This window comes from Euphorbia lathyris, chromosome 3 (assembly GCF_963576675.1).
Source record: "Euphorbia lathyris chromosome 3, ddEupLath1.1, whole genome shotgun sequence".
Classification (NCBI taxonomy): Eukaryota; Viridiplantae; Streptophyta; class Magnoliopsida; order Malpighiales; family Euphorbiaceae; genus Euphorbia; species Euphorbia lathyris.
The window spans coordinates 53,206,870-53,227,865 of NC_088912.1; the positions used below are offsets into that span (position 1 = coordinate 53,206,870).

Genomic DNA, 20,996 nt, shown 5'->3' on the forward strand with positions numbered 1-20,996 from the left:
TACTACAAGCGTATACCATGCACTTGCGGAAATCGCTCAACAAGTTTTTGGCGCCGTTGCCGGGGAACGCCAAAATTTTTGACAAAAATTTAGATTTTTCATGTTATATTTCGAATCTAGGTTTATTTATACTTATTCAAACTTTTATATTTTATTTATTTCAAATTACTAATTTATTTATTTTCAAATTCTGTTTTGAAGGTAGTTTCGGTTCGTGCGAAATTTCAAGTTCATGCGCAGTTCTCGAAGTTCAGGCATTCCACCAAAACCGCTAGACCCAGAAATTGAAAAAACGGTTAAAAAGAACAAGAAAGACAAGAAAAACAAAAACAAAACTCCAATAAAAACCAGAGTTACCGAGCCAGAAATTATGGCTACACCTATGGATTACGCTAGGCCAGGAGTAGCCGGTGTAACGAATAGTATAGTTAGACCCCAAATAAATGCAAATCAATTTAAAATTAAGCCAGCATTGCTTAATATGTTGCAAAATAACGTAACATTTTTCGGGTTGCCTAACGAAAATCCTAACACCCATTTGACAAATTTCTTAGAAATTTGTGACACTTTTAAAATAACAGACGTGACTGCGGAAGCAATCAAACTTCGCCTTTTTCCTTTTACTTTGAAGGATCGAGCCAAAGAATGGTTAACTTCTATGCCAGCCGCAACATTTGAAACTTGGGAGCAATTAGCCCAAGCATTTTTATCAAAATATTTTCCTTTAGCAAAAACCGCAAGAGTCATAAAAGAGTTAACATCTTTTTCTCAAAATGATAATGAAACTCTTTATGAGGCTTGGGAACGTTTTAAAGAACTTCAACGTTTATGCCCACACCACCAATTGCCCGCTGAACTTTTAATGCAAACATTTTATAATAGATTAAATCCTACAACTAAAGGTTCATTAGATGCTATGTCTGGAGGGCTATTCATGAAGAAAACATCGGCCCAAGCAAGAGAACTTTTGGAGAAAATGGCAATCAACAGTAGTATGTGGCCCGCGGAGCGTGGACACATACTAGTGGCGAAACCATCATCCTCAACTACGTCATCGGTTAAAGGTATAGTGAATCTTGATCCAGTTGCGATGTTGCAAGCCCAATTTTCTGCCTTATCGCACAAAATTGATAGGTTTATGACACCGTGCAATCCTAATGGTAAGCCAATCCAAACGGATGTGGATTATGAAGGTATGAGCGAAATTGAACAAGTAAATTTTGTCCAAGGGCAAAACCAAACTAATAACCCTTATTCCAATACATATAATCCTGGAAGGAGAAATCATCCTAACTTTAACTGGAGAGATAATAATAATAATACAAATGCTAATCAAAATCGTACCACTAATTATCAAAATCAATCAAGAGATACGATTAGCACTTTATCTTCTAAGATCGACAAATTTATTAATGCTATGAGCGGAAAAATAAGTAATCACGACGATGGTTTTAAACGGATTGAGAATAAATTCGATCAGCTTATTAAAAACCAATCATCTAGCATCCATAATTTGGAGGTTCAAATTGGACAACTCGCTAAATCAATTCCATCCCGCAAAGAGGGAAGTCTTCCCAGCCATACTGAAGAAAATCCAAAAGAGCATGTAAAGGCTATCACTCTTCGCTCAGGGAAAAATTACTTAGGTCCGGAAATGCCCGAAAATTCAACTTTACCAGTAACTGATTTACCAAAATCCAAAGAAGATACATTAAACCAAAAAGATACACCAATTGACTCAAGTACAAAAACTTTTGTACCCAAACCACCTTTTTCACACAAAGTCCGCAATAAGGACTATGACAAACAACTTTTAACGTTTTTAGACAAACTTAAAAATTTGCATATTAATTTAATGTTTATGGATGTGATTATGCAAATTCCCAATTATGGTAAGTTCCTAAAAGATTTAATTTCAAAGAAAATCAGTTGGGAAGGAATTTCATCCATTTCGCTAATTGAAGATTGTAGTTCGATAGTGTCCAGTAGTTTGCCTACTAAACTCAAAGATCCCGGATGTTTCACCATTCCTTGTAAGTTGGGAGATATCGAATTCCCAAGTTGTCTTTGTGATTTAGGAGCAAGCATAAACTTGATACCGTTGTCTATTTTTAACAAGTTAGGTTTAGAAGAAGATATCAAACGTACCAATATGGTTTTGCAATTAGCGGATCAAACCACTAAAAGACCATATGGTATAATCGAGGATGTTTTAGTTAAAGTTGACAAATTTATTTTTCCTATCGATTTCGTTATATTAGATTTTGCATATGACGTTAATTGTTCACTAATCTTTGGAAGACCGTTCATGAACACGGGACGTGCTCTAGTTGATGTGTCGGAAGGGAAAGTAGTTTTGAGAATAGGAGACGATAAGATCGAGTTTGATATGAACCAAGCAAAGAAATATCCTATGGAGGATTTCGCTTGTATGAAACTTGATTTAGTTAAAGAATGTGTTAATGACATTATTCAAAAAGAAGAAATAATAGAACCTATAATGAGTGAAGAATTAGAAGATAAGGACCCAGAGCCTTTGATTCGAAAAGATGGACCAGTTCCGCCTTCAATTGTAATTCCACCTAAATTAGAACTTAAAGAATTACCAAACCATTTGAGGTACGCTTTCTTAGGCGAAGGCGATTCTCTACCTATAATTATCTCTAACAAACTAACACAGGTTCAAGAAGAAAAATTAAAGGAAGTTGTTAGAAATAGAATAGGAAGTATGGGATGGAAAATTTCAGACTTAAAAGGAATTAATCCTAGTATTGTAATGCATAGAATTCACTTAGAAGAAGATAAGCCACCTAAAGCGGATAGGCAAAGACGCTTAAATCCGAATATGAAAGAAGTAGTAAAAAACGAGATTACTAAACTTCTAGACAATGGAATCATTTATCCTATTTCGGATAGTGAATGGGTTAATCCAGTCCACTGTGTACGTAAAAAAGGAGGCATAACTGTTGTAAGGAATGACGAAGGTGAATTAATACCTACACGAACCACCACCGGTTGGAGGATTTGTATAGATTACAGGAACCTTAATAAAGCAACTAGGAAAGACCATTTTCCTCTACCTTTCATTGATCAAATGATCGAACGAATAGCTGGTCATGCTTTCTATTGTTTTCTAGATGGCTACTCCGGATTCTTTCAAATATATATTTACCCGGATGACCAAGACAAAACAAACTTCACATGTCCTTATGGAACATTTGCATATAGGAGAATGTCCTTTGGTCTATGTAACGAACCAGCAACATTTCAACGTTGTATGACTGCGATTTTTAATGATTTCATTGAAGATATCATGGAAGTTTTTATGGATGATTTTTCCGTTTATGGAGATTCTTTCGATTCATGCTTACAGAACTTGGATAAAGTTTTGTCTAGGTGTGAAGAAACAAATTTAGTATTAAACTGGGAAAAATTCATTTCATGGTTGACGAGGGAATTGTTTTAGGTCATAAAATATCTGAAAAAGGGATTAGAAGTGGATAGAGCAAAAACTTCAGTAATAGAAAAATTACCCCCTCCAACTACTGTTAAGGGAGTAAGGTCGTTTTTAGGACATGCAGGTTTTTACAGGAGATTTATTAAAAACTTCTCTGTAATTTCCAAACCACTTACTAATTTACTCATGAAAGATTCGACCTTTGATTTTAATGAAGATTGCGTTAAAGCTTTCGAAACATTGAAAATAGCTTTAGTCAGTGCACCTATTATTGCTAAACCCGATTGGGATTTACCTTTTGAAATCATGTGTGATGCAAGTGACTTAGCCGTCGGATGTGTTTTAGGTCAAAGAAAGGATAAGAAACTTCATGTCATTTATTATGCAAGTCACACATTGTCCGGTGCACAATTAAACTACACCACAACCGAGAAGGAAATGTTAGCAGTAGTTTTTGCATGTGAAAAGTTTAGGTCATACTTGTTAGGTTCGAAAGTTATTATATATACCGATCACGCAGCTTTAAGATATTTATTTGCTAGGAAAGATGCAAAACCACGTCTAATTAGATGGGTTTTATTGTTACAAGAATTTGATATAGAAATTAAAGACAAAAAGGGAGTAGAAAACCTTGTCGCCGATCATCTATCACGACTCGAAGATGAAAACGGTCCTATATGTGAGACTATCGGTATACGAGATGATTTCCCTGATGAATATCTCTATCAAATAAAAAGTGTCATGTCGCCATGGTATGCGGATATTGAAAATTATCTCGCAGCCAACATTGTTCCGGAAGGATTAAATTTCCACCAAAAGAAGAAATTCTTTTTTGACATTAAACAGTATTTTTGGGAAGATCCTTTTTTGTTCAGAACTTGTGGTGACGGAATAATTAAGAGATGCGTTAGTGAAAATGAATATGAGTCTATAATGTCGGAATGCCATTCTAGCTCTTATGGGGGACATAACGGCGTTAGTAAGAGAGTAGCCAGGATATTAGAATGTGGATTCTTTTGGCCTACATTGTTTAAAGACGTCCGTTCATTTATTATTCGTTGTGACAAGTGCCAAAGAACAGGGAATTTAGGCAGGAAAGATGAGATGCCCCTCACGAACATGTTAGAAGTTGAAGTCTTCGACATGTGGGGAATAGATTTCATGGGACCTTTTCCCCCTTCTAATGGTAAAACTTACATATTAGTCGTCGTAGATTATGTTTCGAAGTGGATTGAAGCAATTGCAACCCCGAGGAATGATTCTAAAGTTGTTGTTGGTTTTCTTGAAGATATATTTTGTAGATTTGGTTGTCCTAGAGTCATTGTAAGTGATGGCGGTACCCATTTTATAAACCGAAGTTTTGATATACTTATGAAAAAATATGGAGTACGTCACCGCGTGTCAACGCCATACCATCCTCAATCGAATTGTCAGGCAGAGATATCAAATAGAGAACTCAAATGGATTCTAGAGAAAACATTTTCGTCTTCAAGAAAAGATTGGTCTTGTAAACTCAACAATGCGTTATGGGCATACCGTACTGCTTTTAAAACACTAATAGGAATGACTCCATACCGATTAGTGTATGGGAAGGCATGTCATTTGCCAGTCGAATTAGAACACAAAGCCTATTGGGCTATTAGGGAACTTAACTTTAATTTGCAACAAGCAGGTAAGAAACGTTTGCTCAACTTAAATGAGTTAGATGAGTTACGTTGTTAGACAAGGTGCCGAACGGCCTCGCCCGGGCGGACCGGGGGGTGGACACCTCATGGCGACGTAAGTGGTGATTGGCGCCGAAAGCAACCAATCGTGGAATCAAGCTGCTCGGCAGGACCGGAGCTCGGAGTATGGAAGAGTCGCCACCCACGAATGGGAAAATGAATACCGATTCCTTGCGGGAGACCGGTGAGGGTTCGGGAAACTTAGGTACGAGCCGAGAAGGCTAGCTCCTTTCCGGAGAAAGGCTACTAAGTACCCTGACATCGCCCGGTTATGAACCACCGGCCTCCTACTCAGCGTGTTAGGCGATAACGGACTAATCGCATATTTCTTTAAGTTTAAAATTCATTTGAAACCTTTTCTTTCTCGCTTTGAAAACCGTTTTGAGCATGTTATTGAAAGCCATTTTAGTAAAGAATCACCCATTTTGCATAAATTTGAAGTATACAAGAGAGAGATGGGGAGAAGAGAGAATTGATTTATTCACAGTGTGATTTTATGCTTTAGACTGTACACTAACTCTAAGCTAATCTCACTCCCCGAAAAACGAGTTTATTTACATGGTTCGTACCTTAATCGCCGTTGGAACGATTTAGGTACGTTTTAAAACCCCGTTAATTTACATGACATCGACTCGAATCGCCGTTGGAACGACTCGAGTGTTTGAAAATGTGGAATAAAAAACTTTAACTCCAAAAACGTGGTTAGGCATACAAGTCCATTTATTTTGTACAAACCATTTAGTTAGGAAAACGATTCAAAACTCTATTATTTACAATGAAAACGATTTTAATTACAAGGTTCGCCTAATCCGTCGTTGGAACGGATTAAGGTTTCAACACGTGATATTTTGGAAATGGTTTAAAAAAGTCAAGAAAATGTTATTTGCACTTTAAGAATATCTAGAAAAACTTTAATTTAAACAAACAAATTAAATTCTCTTTTTGTCTTTTATTTTCCCCTTTTTTCACTCAATTATCCTTTATGTAAATAAAATGACAACAAGTAATGAATTAAATCTCAAATTCACCCACATCAAATACATCTGAAAGAGTATACATATAAGTAGGAAAATAGAGTAAATATACATAGCTATGCATATGTTCAAAAAGTGAGTAATAATACCCACTAAAATAAAATAGAGAAAATAATACATATTAATAAGTAAGAGATAGTGATGAAAATACTACTAGGTATAATAGGTTTTTATTTTAACTAAAAACATGTAAAGGAAATGAATAAGGTTCATAAACAAGAAAATAGAATTTAACCCCCAAAATGGTTTATGATGAATATGTATAGAAAATAACCCCTAATAACCCCAAAATAACAAATATGTATAGTTTAAATGAATCAAATGGCAAAATCTATATATATATATACATATAACTTTATTAAACCAAATTAAATGAAAACAATATATAAACACATTGAGTAATATATATACAAAATATTTAAAAATAGCTTGAAAGTAAATATTACATAACTATGCCTATATATATAAAGGACCTAATGTCTAAAAGTTGAGAAAGAATGACCAAAACAGCATTTTTTACATTCCAGCAGCTTTACCGACGGAAATCCGTCGGTAAACAGCCTTTAGTGACAGAAAACGAAAAATTATAGAATTAGTCCAACAGTTTCCAGATTTATTCAAAAGCTTTATGTTAGATCTATTCTATCGTTTTGGATCCCCGAACTACCAAAATTGGATTATAGTCTATAACGGAGATTCCTAAAACGAGGTTTCATTTCAAAACGTTATTTGGAAATATTTTTAAAAACTTATAATTACAACGTTTTTAAATCCCGAACTACCTTTGAATCAGATCATGGTTCGTATTGGAGATATTAAAACGAGGTTTTTATTTTAAAACAAAACCGAACGTTTACTTAATACGAGACGAAAATTAAATAAATACGAAAAATTAAATAAAACGTGATAAATAAATAAATAACTAAATAAATAAAATTATAACATAAAAATAAATAAATAAAGGAAATAAATTAAATAAAATAAAACGAGTCTAGTCCTCGGATAATACCTCAAGATCGGTATCTGACAGTCGAAGTCGGTTGATTCCGCGAATCGTGATTTTTCGGTGTTTTTTGTGTTTTCGATAAAATATTCAACTTTGGAAAATTTGGATTTTTTTGGGAAAAAAATATTTTCTCCAAAAAATTGACTTTCTCTCTCTAAAAATGTCTAGAGTGAGAAAGCTCCAAAAATTTCCCTCCCTAAATGCATGGGGATCCGTGCCTTTTATAGGCACGGATCCCGGAATCTTTGGGCGACGCCCGGCTAAAGTTGGGCGTCGCCCAAAGTAGGTTGGGCGAACGCCCAACCTTAGTTGGGCGGACGCCCAACTTCAGTTGGGCGTTCGCCCAACGAAGGTTGGGCATTCGCCCACCGCAGTTGGGCGTTCGCCCAACGCCCATTGGGCGTTCGCCCAACGTCGTTGGGCGCTCGCCCAGAGGCTACCGGGCATGCGCGCCCAGCGGCCGTCGGGCGTGCGCCCCGCGCTGTCGGGCGCGCGCGCTCAGCGGACGTTAAGCGTGCGCCCCGCGCTGCCAGGCGCACGTCCAACTGTCGTCGGACACGCGTCGGCTGCCGCTAGGCGTTCGCACCACGTCGCTGAGCACTCGCGAGCCGTCCACTTGACAACCGCGACTCCCATTAACTTTTTCCCTTTTTATTATATATTTTTGTTTTAAAACTTCCGGAACCAACCGCTTCGATCGTCTTGTTACAGGTTTTCGTCACAGGTCCTCCGACTCGGTGTCTACAGTTGCCCCTACTTTCCTATTTTGACAGTGATGTGTGTGTTTTGAAAACATTTTTTGCTAACGCAACACATGCAATGTAAATATATTAAAGTAAAAGACACGTAAAGAGTAGGAGGAAGAAATACCTGATCTCCATGTCGTAAGTTCCTATCTTGTCTTAAATCTTCACTTTGGCTGTCCCGTCCTTGCCTCTGAATCGGCTGCCGGCGAACGCTCCTTCTGGGGCCCCTAGTCTCTAAATCGACCGCAGGTAAAATGGCTCTTTCTAGCAACCGTAGTCTAAATCGACCGTAGGTAAATGGCTTTTTCTAGCGACCCTAGTCTTCACATCGACCGCAGGTAAAGTTGCTTTTTCTAGCGACCCTAGTCTTTATCTCGACCGCAGGTAAAGTTGCTTTTTCTAGCGACCCTAGTCTTTATCTCGACCGCAGGTAAAGTTGCTTTTTCTAGTGACCCTAGTCTTTATCTCGACCGCAGGTACTCTTTCGTTTTGAAATTAATCATTCAACCCTAATCTCCACATCGATCGCAGGCGTCCTTTCGTTTGCGTATCTCCACATCCATCGTTCGACCCTAATCTCTACATCGATCGCAGGCGTTTTCATGTATTGCAGACCTCCAAATCGAACATCCGACCCTAATCTATACATCGATCGCAGGCGTCCTTTCGTTTGCATATCTCCAAATCCATCGTTCGACCCTAATCTCTACATCGATCGCAGGCGTTTCCTTGTATTGCAGATCTCCAAATCGAACATCTGACCCTAATCTATACATCGATCGCAGGCGTTTGCTTGTTTCGCATATCTCCAAATTAACCGTTCGACCTTAATCTCTACATCGATCGCAGGTGCTCTTCGTTGATGATAGGTGGGCTTTATCACTCGTCCGAGAGTTGGAATTGAGACCTCGTCCAAGAGGTTTTGACCGCAGTCTCTTTGATATTTGGGCTTTATCACTCGTCCGAGAGTTTGTGACTGCAGTGGCTTCATGCCGTAGATTGGAGTCCGTAGCGGGGCCTGTGCCCATTGATAATGCCGTAGACCGCAGTCCGTAGCGGGGCCTATGCCCATTGATAATGCCATAGACCGCAGTCCATAGCGGGGCCTGTGCCCATTGATAATGTCGTAGACCGCAGTCCGTAGCAGGGCCTGTGCCCATTGATGATGCCATAGACCGCAGTCCGTAGCGGGGCCTATGCCCATTGATAATGTCGTAGACCGCAGTCCGTAGCGGGGCCTGTGCCCATAGATCGAATCCTAATTTGCCTATCGAAGCCTGCCTAGACTTGCATAAATTTCGTGGAGCTATCCAAGTATTTCTGCGTGCGGCTTGACTTAAGTCACGCCCATCATCTGGTGAGTATTGTATAACCTAGTGTAGTGATATGTATGCACATGATTATGAATGAATGTATATATATTTTCTCTTTTTTTTTCTTTCTCCTTTTTTACATTGCTTCCCTCCTATTTTTCTTTACAGGGAGGCCTCCATTCTATGGGCCGAAGAGTACGGGAGGGCGTGGCGGCCGGGTGAGGAGAGTCACTACGGAATGATGACGCTCAGATCATACATCGTTATCGAGAGATGGAGGATGAGTGCTCCAGCTGGGAGGAGCGAGGCCGGGCAACCGAGGAGAGGAGCCGTGTGGATATAGAGGTCCAGCGAGCTACTGAGGAGAGTTTGCGGATTGCGGTAAAGGGTCATCGGGTTGCCGAGGAGGCCTTAGCCGAGGAGTGGGCACCTTACTTCAGAGGCTTTGATTCACTTGAGGGCTTTTGGGACTTTGGGGTTCCTCCTCCTTGATAGTCCCGTCATTGTTTTGGTTTACGACCTTATTAGTACTACCGTGATGTATAGTGGGTATATGTGAAAAAGATGTTTGTGTAGGCTTTTTATTTGGTGGTGGGGAAAAGAAATGTATAACTCATGACTTGTAATACCATGCATTCAGTCGATCATAATCATTTCAAACATTCTCTTCGAATACATTCATGCCTTTATTTATTTACAAGCAACAGAAATACTTAGCCACTTACACATTATTTCCATAATTGCTCAAGATATAACTACTGTTACCAGGACCCTCCTTTTTTCGGTTTTCAGGTCCCAGCGATTTTTCAACTCTCCTTTTATTATCCCGGAATTTTCAAATGAGCGCCCTCTTGGGTTTTCACTCATTGGGATGTCCCTTATTGTTGCATAGATCACCCTTTGCGGGTTTTCAACCTATCGGGAATTTTTATTTCTTTTTTTTTTTTACGAAAAGTATTTCTTGAGCCTATCCAGATTGGTAGGTTCGGAGAACTCCATGCCGTCCATAGTAGCAAGCTTCACCGCCCCCTTGCTCAGGATCTTCTTCACGAAGAACGGTCCTTCCCAGTTTGGCCTAAACTTGCCCCTAGGGTTAGTGTGCATCATTCGAATCTGTTTCAGCACCATATCCCCTTCTTTGATAGGGCTGGCCTTGACCTTTTTGTTGAAGGCCCGGGCCATCCTTCTTTGATATAACTGCACATGGTAAAGAGCCTCCATCCTTTTCTCGTCCACCAACGCCAACTGTTCATATCGCTTCTTCACCTATTCCGTCTCGGGAATCTCTGCTTCTACTGCGATTCTCAATGATCGCTTTTCAACCTCAATTGGGAGAACGGCCTCTGCCCCATATACCAAAGAGAACGGTGTTGCCCCAGTAGACGTTCTAACCGTCGTGCGATAAGCCCATAAAGCGAGCGGAAGTTGCTCGTTCCAATTCCGATGCGACTCCACTGTCTTTACGAGAATCCTCTTAAGGTTCTTATTTGCGGCTTCTACTGCCCCATTAGCTTGCAGACGGTATGGAGAAGATCTATGATGCTCGATATTGTACTCCTGGGAAAGACTTTTTACTTCTCCTTGAAACTGGACCCCATTGCCTGTGATCATGTGATGAGGCACCCCGAACCTGGTGATTAGATGTTTTTCAATAAACTTCCTCATCTGCCTTGATCCCAGCTTACTAAACGATTCTGCCTTTACCCACTTGGTGCAGTAATTAATGGCAACTGCAATGAACTTGTGTCCATTAGATGCATTAAGCCTCACCTCGCTGACGATATCGATGCCCCAAGCTGCAAACGGCCAAACGGGTGCCAACATGTGTAGTTCCATAGCTGGCAGGTGGTTATAATCCCCGTTGATTTGACAACCCTGGCATTTCTTCATATATTCGTTTCAATCTCTTTCCATGGTGAGCCAATAGAAGCATTGCCTTACGATTTTCTTTGCTAATACTGCTCCTCCCATATTGGCTCCACAAATTCCTGAGTGTACCGACTCCATTGCCTCACGGGCTTCTCCCTCATCCAAGCATCTCAATTGTAATCCATCGGTGTGCCTTTTGTAAAGCAAATCATTATGGATGATGAACTGATGAGCTAACCTCCTGATCACAGCCTGATCCCTAAGTTCTAATTCTGCTGGATAAGTCCCATTTTTCATGAAATTCACAATGTCGAAGTACCAAGGCTTCTTGTCTACTCCTAACAACATTACATCTTCATAGCACGGTTTGTGGGACCTTTTTAGCACCAAAGGCTTTGAGGCAAGATTCCGTGGATTATCCCACACCGACACCAAGGTGGCCAAAGCATCCGCTGCTTGGTTTTGTGCTCGGGGAATGCGATAAAAGTGGCACTCGCTGAATCTCTGTGCCAACCCCTCCAGCTGATCTAGGTATGGGCGCAACCTTTCTTTCCTTACTTCCCAGTTTCCTTGTGCTTGTTTGATAATCAGCTTTGAGTCGCCCTAGATTTCAACGTACGATGCTCCCAATGCTGCTAAAGACTCTAACCCGTAGACGCATGCTTCATACTCGGCCGTATTATTAGTGAGAGGAAACGATAACTTCTTTGCCATTGGGATCCTTTCTCATTCTGGCGAAATAAGTAACACTCCTACCCTTGCTCCACTTAAATTAACTACGACGTCGAAGAACATTTTCCACGGTATAACCTCTATGGCGCTCAAATGCTCGTCGGGGAAATCATAGTTCGTCTCCTCTTCTTCCGCACTTAGGGGCTGATTGGCCAAAAATTCTGCTACGGCTCTCCCCTTGATAACCTTCTTCGTTACATATTCCATGTCGAATTCTGACAGAAGCAACAACCATCGGGCCAGCTTTCCGATTAAGGATGGAGTTCAGTATAGATACTTCACGGGATCCATCCGGGAAATAATGATCACTTTGTAAGACTGAAAATAGTGTCACAGCTTCTTCATTAGGCATACTACTGCCACGCATGTCTTTTCGATCATATTATACTTAAGCTCGTATTCCAGGAACTTCTTACTCAGATAATACACCGCATGCTCCACACCGGTGTCCCCTTCCTGGGCCAACATTGCTCCAATGGATCGCTCCTCGATCGCTACAAAGAGGAGAAGTGGTTTTCCGAGTTTAGGCAGCCTCGAAACCGGTGGATTAGTCAAATAGGTCCGGACACTTTCCAACGCTTGCTGGCACTTATCGTTCCAAACCGTGGGTTGATATTTCCGTAGCAGCTTAAAGATTGGTTCGCAGATTATGGTGAGTCATGTTATGAATCGACTGATATATTGAACCTGCCCCAGGAATCCTCTCACTTCTTTCTCATTCTTCGGTGCCGGCATTTCCTGTATGGCTTTCACTTTATCGGGATCCACCTCAATCCCCTTGTTACTGATTACGTAGCCTAGGATTTTCCCCGACGAAATGCCAAAGAAGCACTTCTTCGGGTTCAACCTTAGCTTGAATTCTGCGATTCGGGCCAAAAACTTCTCAAGTGCTACGAAGTGCCCTTCTCTTGTATCTGAATTGACCATCATGTCATCCACACAGACCTCCACCTCTTTGTGTATCATGTCGTGGAATAGTGTTGTAGCCATTTGCTGATAAGTTGCCCCGACGTTTTTTTTAACCAAATGGCACTACTCTATAGCAACATGTCCCCCACTCAGTAGTGAACGAGGTCTTTGCTTTGTGCTTCTCGGCCATCTGAACCTGCATGTAGCCCATGAAGCCATCCACATTCGTGTGCAAACGCTTGATGCTACACTGTCGATCAATACATCGATGTGAGGCAATGCGAATTCATCTTCAAGCCTTGTTGAGATCTCTATAGTCGACGCACATTCGCACCTTACCGTCCTTCTTTGCGATTGGCACTACATTTGCCACCCACGGCGGATATTCAATTACTTCGATGAAACCTGCCTCTAACTGTTTCTTCACTTCTTCCCTGATCTTATCTACCCATTCTGGCCTCATGCGTCGGAGCTTTTGCTTTACAGGTTTAGCATCGGGGTATTTTGGAATACGGTGAGCTACGACGGATTTATCGGTTTCAGGCATGTCTTCGTACGTCCAAGCAAACACTATTTCGTATTTTTTTTAATTATTCTCTCAAATTCTTTCCTCTCTTCAATAGTTAATTCTTGAGCAATTTGTATAAGTTTAGGATTTTCATCCGTGCCAAGATTGAAAGTTGACATTTCTATTGTATTGATTTCAAATGTAGGCATGTTATATGAATGAGAATGCATGGAATGATCAGAATCAACATCAAGCAAGTAAGCAAAATCAGAATTCATTTTATTGATAGTATTGGTGAGTACATCATCAGATTCAAACAAAGCGGTAATCTAGTTGTCATCAACAGGGTTCTCGAGTTTCTCATAAGTCTTAGAGGTACTGGGCTCATCCACCGCTCCCACAGTGGCCTCAATAGTGATCACCTGCTCCTCAGCATTCAGGTCAAGCATCATGATCCCCTCTATGAAGCAACTTGCCTTTCTTTTGCCCCAGTCAGTAACATCGTTGAAGATCTTAAATCCGGGCAGATTCTTTCCCTCGGTGCCTCGGCCCGACTCTACCATTACGGCAATTTTCGGATCGTCATCAGACTCATCACAGATATGGATTGGAGCTTTCTGATTGATACCTTCCTCTTCCAAGGAACTTCCCCAGATATCCACAACAATCAGATCCATCACGTGAGGGACGTTCGGATTTACGTAGGAAGGGTCCGATGATCCATACCGAGCCCATCCTATAACCTCATCATAACCCTTCAAGAACACCCTACTCAACCTCTTTGCCACAAGTGGAATAGCACCCTTTCGGATGCACATGAGTTGCTCCTGATCGCTCAAGGTGACCTGACATGAAGCATACTTGAACCTCCACCTTCTTGCGTAATCCATAAATGTTTCTTCGGGAAATTGCTTGATCCTTTCTAAATCTTCCAACGACCCCGTCCACGGAATGTACATCTCATACCTTTGCACAAAGGCCTCTATGAGGGACCCCCAGTCCCCTTTTGTCTTTGCCGAGAGCATTCGGTGCCACATCAAAGCTTCTCCTATGAGTGTCTTTGGAAAATGCTGAACCAACTCACTTCGATAGAGTCCCGCGTCAAACATGTAGGCACGGAAACAGTTTACATGATCGATGGGGTTCTTATCTCCCTTGTACTTAGCCATGGTTAATACTGCCTCAGGTGTCTCCTCATCGAGTGACTCAGGCATTACCTCTGGATGTCCCCATGTGGTGCATTTCTTGATGAATCTCTTAGTCATTTCAGCCCAGTTCACCTTAACATTCATCGGAAGAGACATATACCACACCAGCGATTCTCCTGCCAACGAGTTGCAAAACAAACTCGTGATTTCCTCCCCTTTGAAGCCCAACGGCCCCATCACTGACAAGTAGAAGTGCAAATGCTCCATAGGGTCTTTGTTGCCGTTATACTTACTAACTGCTGGCAACGGGCATTTGATGGGCCCAACCTGCATTGCGCTACTTTCTGCCGCTCTCTCTTTAGCCTTCTTATACTTTTCCAAGAATAAACTTGCCAATTGTGACCAATCACCCTTGATGGAATCAGGCAAGGATCGGAACCACTCCAAAGGCTCGCCTATCAACGAAGGGTGGAACCACTGAGCGATCTCATTAATCCCAAACGGTTCAACAAACATAGCACACATATACTCATACAAGTGGACCTCAGGGTCCTCCACCCCACTGAATATCTTTAACTCAAGAATAATTCTCCGAGATGACCCCTGCCTGGTCTCTTTGGTGTCATCTTCATCATATGGCGCTCCATCGCCCAATTCCTCATCTATCATCTCACCCGCTGTTTCCTCTTCCAGAAAAGACACATACAATCCGCTTCCTATCGTCATTTTCTCAACGGAGTCCAACAGCTCCTCTTCATCCTCCTCAAAGGATTCTACCACCGTACTCTCCTCGAGCCCGGATTCGATCATACTTACCCTATGATTAGGAAATGGATTGCGCCTAGTGGAAGGGTTTGCTGATGATGGATCAACTATCTTTTTCTCCTCAATCAAGTTTTGAATCTCATGCTTCAACCTCTCACAGTTCTCAATAGTGTGCCCGTAGTTGCTATGGAACTCACAGTACCCCCTAGCTTGCATCTGAGGAGTAGACGGTGCTTTGCCATTAGGAGTGAGGGCTTTCAACAATCCCCTTTTCTACAATCGTTCGAAAACTTTTGCGTAGCTTTGATCAAACTTGGCGAACTGCCTCTTCTCGATAGCGTTAAGTTCAAGCACTTTCATTGCGGCTGATTCTGTACTCGCACTTGGCCCTCCGGCACTATAGCCAGACTTCGTCCACTTAGTGTAAGCTTTCTTCGGCTCTCCATCCCCCTCAACTGTCAAGGCACAACTATACATCTGATTGAAATCGGTAAAAGGCATATACCGCAGCTCATTCTTAATATACGGCAACGTGTTACCAACTACCATTCGGATCTGATCCTGCTCAAGCGGCTTCTGCTTCATGATTGCCGCCTTGGCTCTCCACCTCCTCACAAAATCGGAAAAAGACTCACTAGTTTGTTGCTTAGTACTCTCTAGCTCCTTCAGAGTAACCTCAAGCATAGTGTTGAAACTATATTGGGCGATGAATGACTTTGCCAACTCCTTCCAATCTCTCTTCGTCACCAGCGGCAATGCATGAAACCATACGAGGGCCGCTCCCTCCAAATAGGTATTGAATAGTCCCAGGACTTGATCCTCAGTTAGGATCGTGTGCTTCATTACTGCGACACACTGATTCATGTGAGCTGTGGGATCCCCGGTTCCATCGAACTTCTTCATGTCCGGGAGTCGGAATTTCAAGGGTAAAGCAGTTGCCGACAAACAATTCTTCAAATTGTAAAAGTCCTGACTTCCGGAGCTTCCCCCACGCAGATCCTGCACCTCCTGAGTGATGTGCTGCTTCCACTCCTCTTCCTCAGCTTTCTCTTTCTCAAGCTGTTTCTGGATATAATCCTGATAGTCATCCTCGTTCCCGAAGCGGGGACCAGGGTTTACCTCATTCTCAGCACGCTTACTACCACTCTTGTTATCCTTCAATGCCAGCTCAGCTAGCTGGGCCAAAATTGCGGCCAACTGATCGTTAATGTTGTTCACAGAGTTTTCCAATTCGGCCACCTTTTCGTCGGTCTCAGACATACTGACAGAAGACTGAGTATACTCTGACGAAGATGATTCAGAAGCCACAACTGCAGATTCGGAATTGTCAATTCGTAGCTGATCAAACTGCCTGACTAGCCGGCTACTCTCGCGAAACCACAACCGCTTAATGATGAAGTCTGCGCGAACGGTATCCATTAGTATGTATGCATGATTTTATATGCATGATTCGTGGTGTGTGCGTTTATTTATTTACGGATACATAAGATAAGAAGAACAAACGTCAGTCTAATTACACGTATCACAACATCTCTCTTCCACCCTTATTCCTCCACACACTCGATGGTCCAAGTCTCTTCCCTAGGATTTTGGTTTGGGGCTCACATTGCGGTCCAGGGGACGCGTGATGCCGTCGATTATTGCGGAAAAGTAAATCATCCATCAGACAATACATTTCGTTTTTGACATATCAACGTTTAGTGACTAAGATATCGACCAAGTTGGATTGTCCTTTCGGAATAACTCGTCTTTTGTCATTTTGCGAGACGCATTAGTTTGGGTTTTGACTCCCTTTGAGCGCATCTCGGATTTTAGACGTGGTACAAGTTATTCTTCTGGTCCAATCATTCGTTATTGACAATGACTCGTTCCCTTTTATTTGTGTGGGTTCGTGTCTCGATTTTTGGATTATGACGGGATCTTTTGGATCTATCGAGAGACGCAACCACGTGTTTGTTTAGTGATGAAATCACTTTTCGGATTTCTTCCTTAAGGAACGGACTCATCGCATAACGCGTTTGTTTTTAGCGTCAAGGATCCGCTTGCTCGTTTTGGCTACGTGAAAAAGACGGCGAGTCTTATTCGAGCGCACGATAATCCTTCGGCTATTAACAACTCTTTATTTCTTCCAATTTACGGGATATATCACCCTAGCGTGGTTATAGAAAGTCAACGTTTCGTTGAATCGCATGCTTATTCGAAGCGGGGATATTACCGTTCTTTTTCATTTAGGCACGAGTCAAGCAAACACGCAGATCGGGCCATACTTCTTGTAGTTTTGGTAACGGCCGAAATGATCGAGCCATTAGTCAAACCCACAGTCTCGTCCATATGGCGCAATTATGCGGTTTTAGCTTAATTCGGCTTTATGATTTTAAACGGCGTATATACCGGCTTGAGGCACGTATTTAACGGCATTGGTTCATTTTCTTTAACTACTCTCGGGACTCACATATATCGTAGATACGGAATGATTTTGGTCGTTTTTATTTTTCTTTTTCTTTTATTTTCTTAGTCACTTTTGCGGATACGTCCATTTCTCTTGAGAACAACGCAAGGCATAACGTAAGAGCTCGTCTTTTATTCGGAAGGGACGGGCCACATTTGCGAAACTCTTTACGTTACAACGGGGTCATTCGAAACAGAAATGTTCTTTGTTTTCGTTTTGTCATAATCTCGTTTTATCCCAACCTATTTAAAGAATGTGAATAACGGCTACTGTTAATATAGTCCTTTGAATCGATATATAACTATCCTTAATACCAAACCAATTCGTATTAATACGTGCTTACATCATAACGTATTTCCTGAACATGTGCCTTCTTCGGGACATGGAAAGGGACCAGGCGGGTCGCACAAGTTCATTCATACGAGATGACTAAGTCGTCTTTAGTTCGAATCGTTTCGACGTTTTGGGGTAGTTTGTATATCGGTTTAAGAGTATATATTAACGTATCGTTTCATTTTCTTTACATATTTTAGGATTAGACACGTATCATGGCAATTTGAAAACACGAACTGATTCATTTATCACATCAAAAATAGTAACGGGTAATCCTATGGCAACTTCTAAGACTACTATATGCTGACACGGCTGATCGCGGGACCTCACAGGACCGCACAAATTCGCCCCTAACGAATGGATGGGGACCCTTTGGCGCCTTACTGTAAGGGGGAACTTACGCTAGCCTCTTTCGAGCGACGAATGGACTCTCGCTAGAGGTTTCACGGAAATTACCCAAAAGGTTTGCAATAATGCTTATGAATGCATACGAAAAGAAATAATACGATCCGTCCCCGTTAAGGGCTTAATACACGCCTTCCGGAATCAAATTTCTCGCTTCCCCAGCAGAGTCACCACTTGTTAGACAAGGTGCCGAACGGCCTCGCCCGGGCGGACCGGGGGGTGGACACCTCATGGCGACGTAAGCGGTGATTGGCGCCGAAAGCAACCAATCGTGGAATCAAGCTGCTCGGCAGGACCGGAGCTCGGAGTATGGAAGAGTCGCCACCCACGAATGGGAAAATGAACACCGATCCCTTGCGGGAGACCGGTGAGGGTTCGGGAAACTTAGGTACGAGCCGAGAAGGCTAGCTCCTTTCCGGAGAAAGGCTACTAGGCACCTCGACATCGCCCGGTTATGAACCACCGGCCTCCTACTCAGCGTGTTAGGCGATAATGGACTAATCGCATATTTCTTTAAGTTTAAAATTCATTTGAAACCTTTTCTTTCTCGCTTTGAAAACCGTTTTGAGCATGTTATTGAAAGCCATTTTAGTAAAGAATCACCCATTTTGCATAAATTTGAAGTATACAGGAGAGAGAGGGGGAGAAGAGAGAATTGATTTATTCACAGTGTGATTTTATGCTTTAGACTGTACACTAACTCTAAGCTAATCTCACTCCCCGAAAAACGAGTTTATTTACATGGTTCGTACCTTAATCGCCGTTGGAACGATTTAGGTACGTTTTAAAACCCCGTTAATTTACATGACATCGACTCGAATCGTCGTTGGAACGACTCGAGTGTTTGAAAATGTGGAATAAAAAACTTTAACTCCAAAAACGTGGTTAGGCATACAAGTCCATTTATTTTGTACAAACCATTTAGTTAGGAAAACGATTCAAAACTCTATTATTTACAATGAAAACGATTTTAATTACAAGGTTCGCCTAATCCGTCGTTGGAACGGATTAAGATTTCAACACGTGATATTTTGGAAATGGTTTAAAAAAGTCAAGAAAATGTTATTTGCACTTTAAGAATATCTAGAAAAGCTTTAATTTAAACAAACAAATTAAATTCTCTTTTTGTCTTTTATTTTCCCCTTTTTTCACTCAATTATCCTTTATGTAAATAAAATGACAACAAGTAATGAATTAAATCTCAAATTCACCCACATCAAATACATCTGAAAGAGTATACATATAAGTAGAAAAATAGAGTAAATATACATAGCTATGCATATGTTCAAAAAGTGAGTAATAATACCCACTAAAATAAAATAGAGAAAATAATACATATTAATAAGTAAGAGATAGTGATGAAAATACTACTAGGTATAATAGGTTTTTATTTTAACTAAAAACATGTAAAGGAAATGAATAAGGTTCATAAACAAGAAAATAGAATTTAACCCCCAAAATGGTTTATGATGAATATGTATAGAAAATAACCCCTAATAACCCCAAAATAACAAATATGTATAGTTTAAATGAATCAAATGGCAAAATCTATATATATATATACATATAACTTTATTAAACCAAATTAAATGAAAACAATATATAAACACATTGAGTAATATATATACAAAATATTTAAAAATAGCTTGAAAGTAAATATTACATAACTATGCCTATATATATAAAGGACCTAATGTCTAAAAGTTGAGAAAGAATGACCAAAACAGCATTTTTTACATTCCAGCAGCTTTACCGACGGAAATCCGTCGGTAAACAGCCTTTAGTGACAGAAAACGGAAAATTATAGAATTAGTCCAACAGTTTCCAGATTTATTCAAAAGCTTTATGTTAGATCTATTCTATCGTTTTGGATCCCCGAACTACCAAAATTGGATTATAGTCTATAACGGAGATTCCTAAAACGAAGTTTCATTTCAAAACGTTATTTGGAAATATTTTTAAAAACTTATAATTACAACGTTTTTAAATCCTGAACTACCTTTGAATCGGATCATGGTTCGTATTGGGGATATTAAAACGAGGTTTTTATTTTAAAACAAAACCGAACGTTTACTTAATACGAGACGAAAATTAAATAAATACGAACTATGTTGGGCGTTTGCCCAACCACGTTGGGCGTCCGCCCAACGAAGGTTGGGCGTTGGCCCAACGTCGTTGGGCGCTCGCCCAGAGGCTGCCGGGCGTGCGCGCCCAGCGACCGTCGGGCGTGCACCCCGCGCTGTCGGGCGCGCGCGCCCAGCGGACGTCAAGCGTGCGCCCCGCGCTGCCGGGCGCGCGTCCAACTGTCGTCGGACACGCGTCGGCTGCCGCTAGGCGTTCGTACCACGTCGCTGAGCACTCGCGAGCCGTCCACTTGACGACCGCGACTCCCATTAACTTTTTCCCTTTTTATTATATATTTTTGTTTTAAAACTTCCGGAACCAACCGCTTCGACCGTCTTGTTATAGGTTTTCGTCACAGGTCCTCCGACTCGGTGTCTACATACGTCATCTATCTTACGAAAATACGAAAATATATAAAGAAAAAGTGAAGAAATGGCACGACGCCAAGATTAAAGTCAAAAGCTTTAACATTGG

At 41.2% G+C, this 20,996-nt stretch overlaps 1 non-coding gene across 1 annotated transcript; it reads right to left on the minus strand.

The window, feature by feature from the left end:
- Positions 1 to 739: 739 nt before the first annotated feature.
- On the minus strand, positions 740 to 846 carry LOC136225010 (small nucleolar RNA R71). Its single transcript, XR_010686750.1, has one exon. It is a non-coding gene; the product is annotated as a small nucleolar RNA R71 (small nucleolar RNA).
- Positions 847 to 20,996: the final 20,150 nt, after the last annotated feature.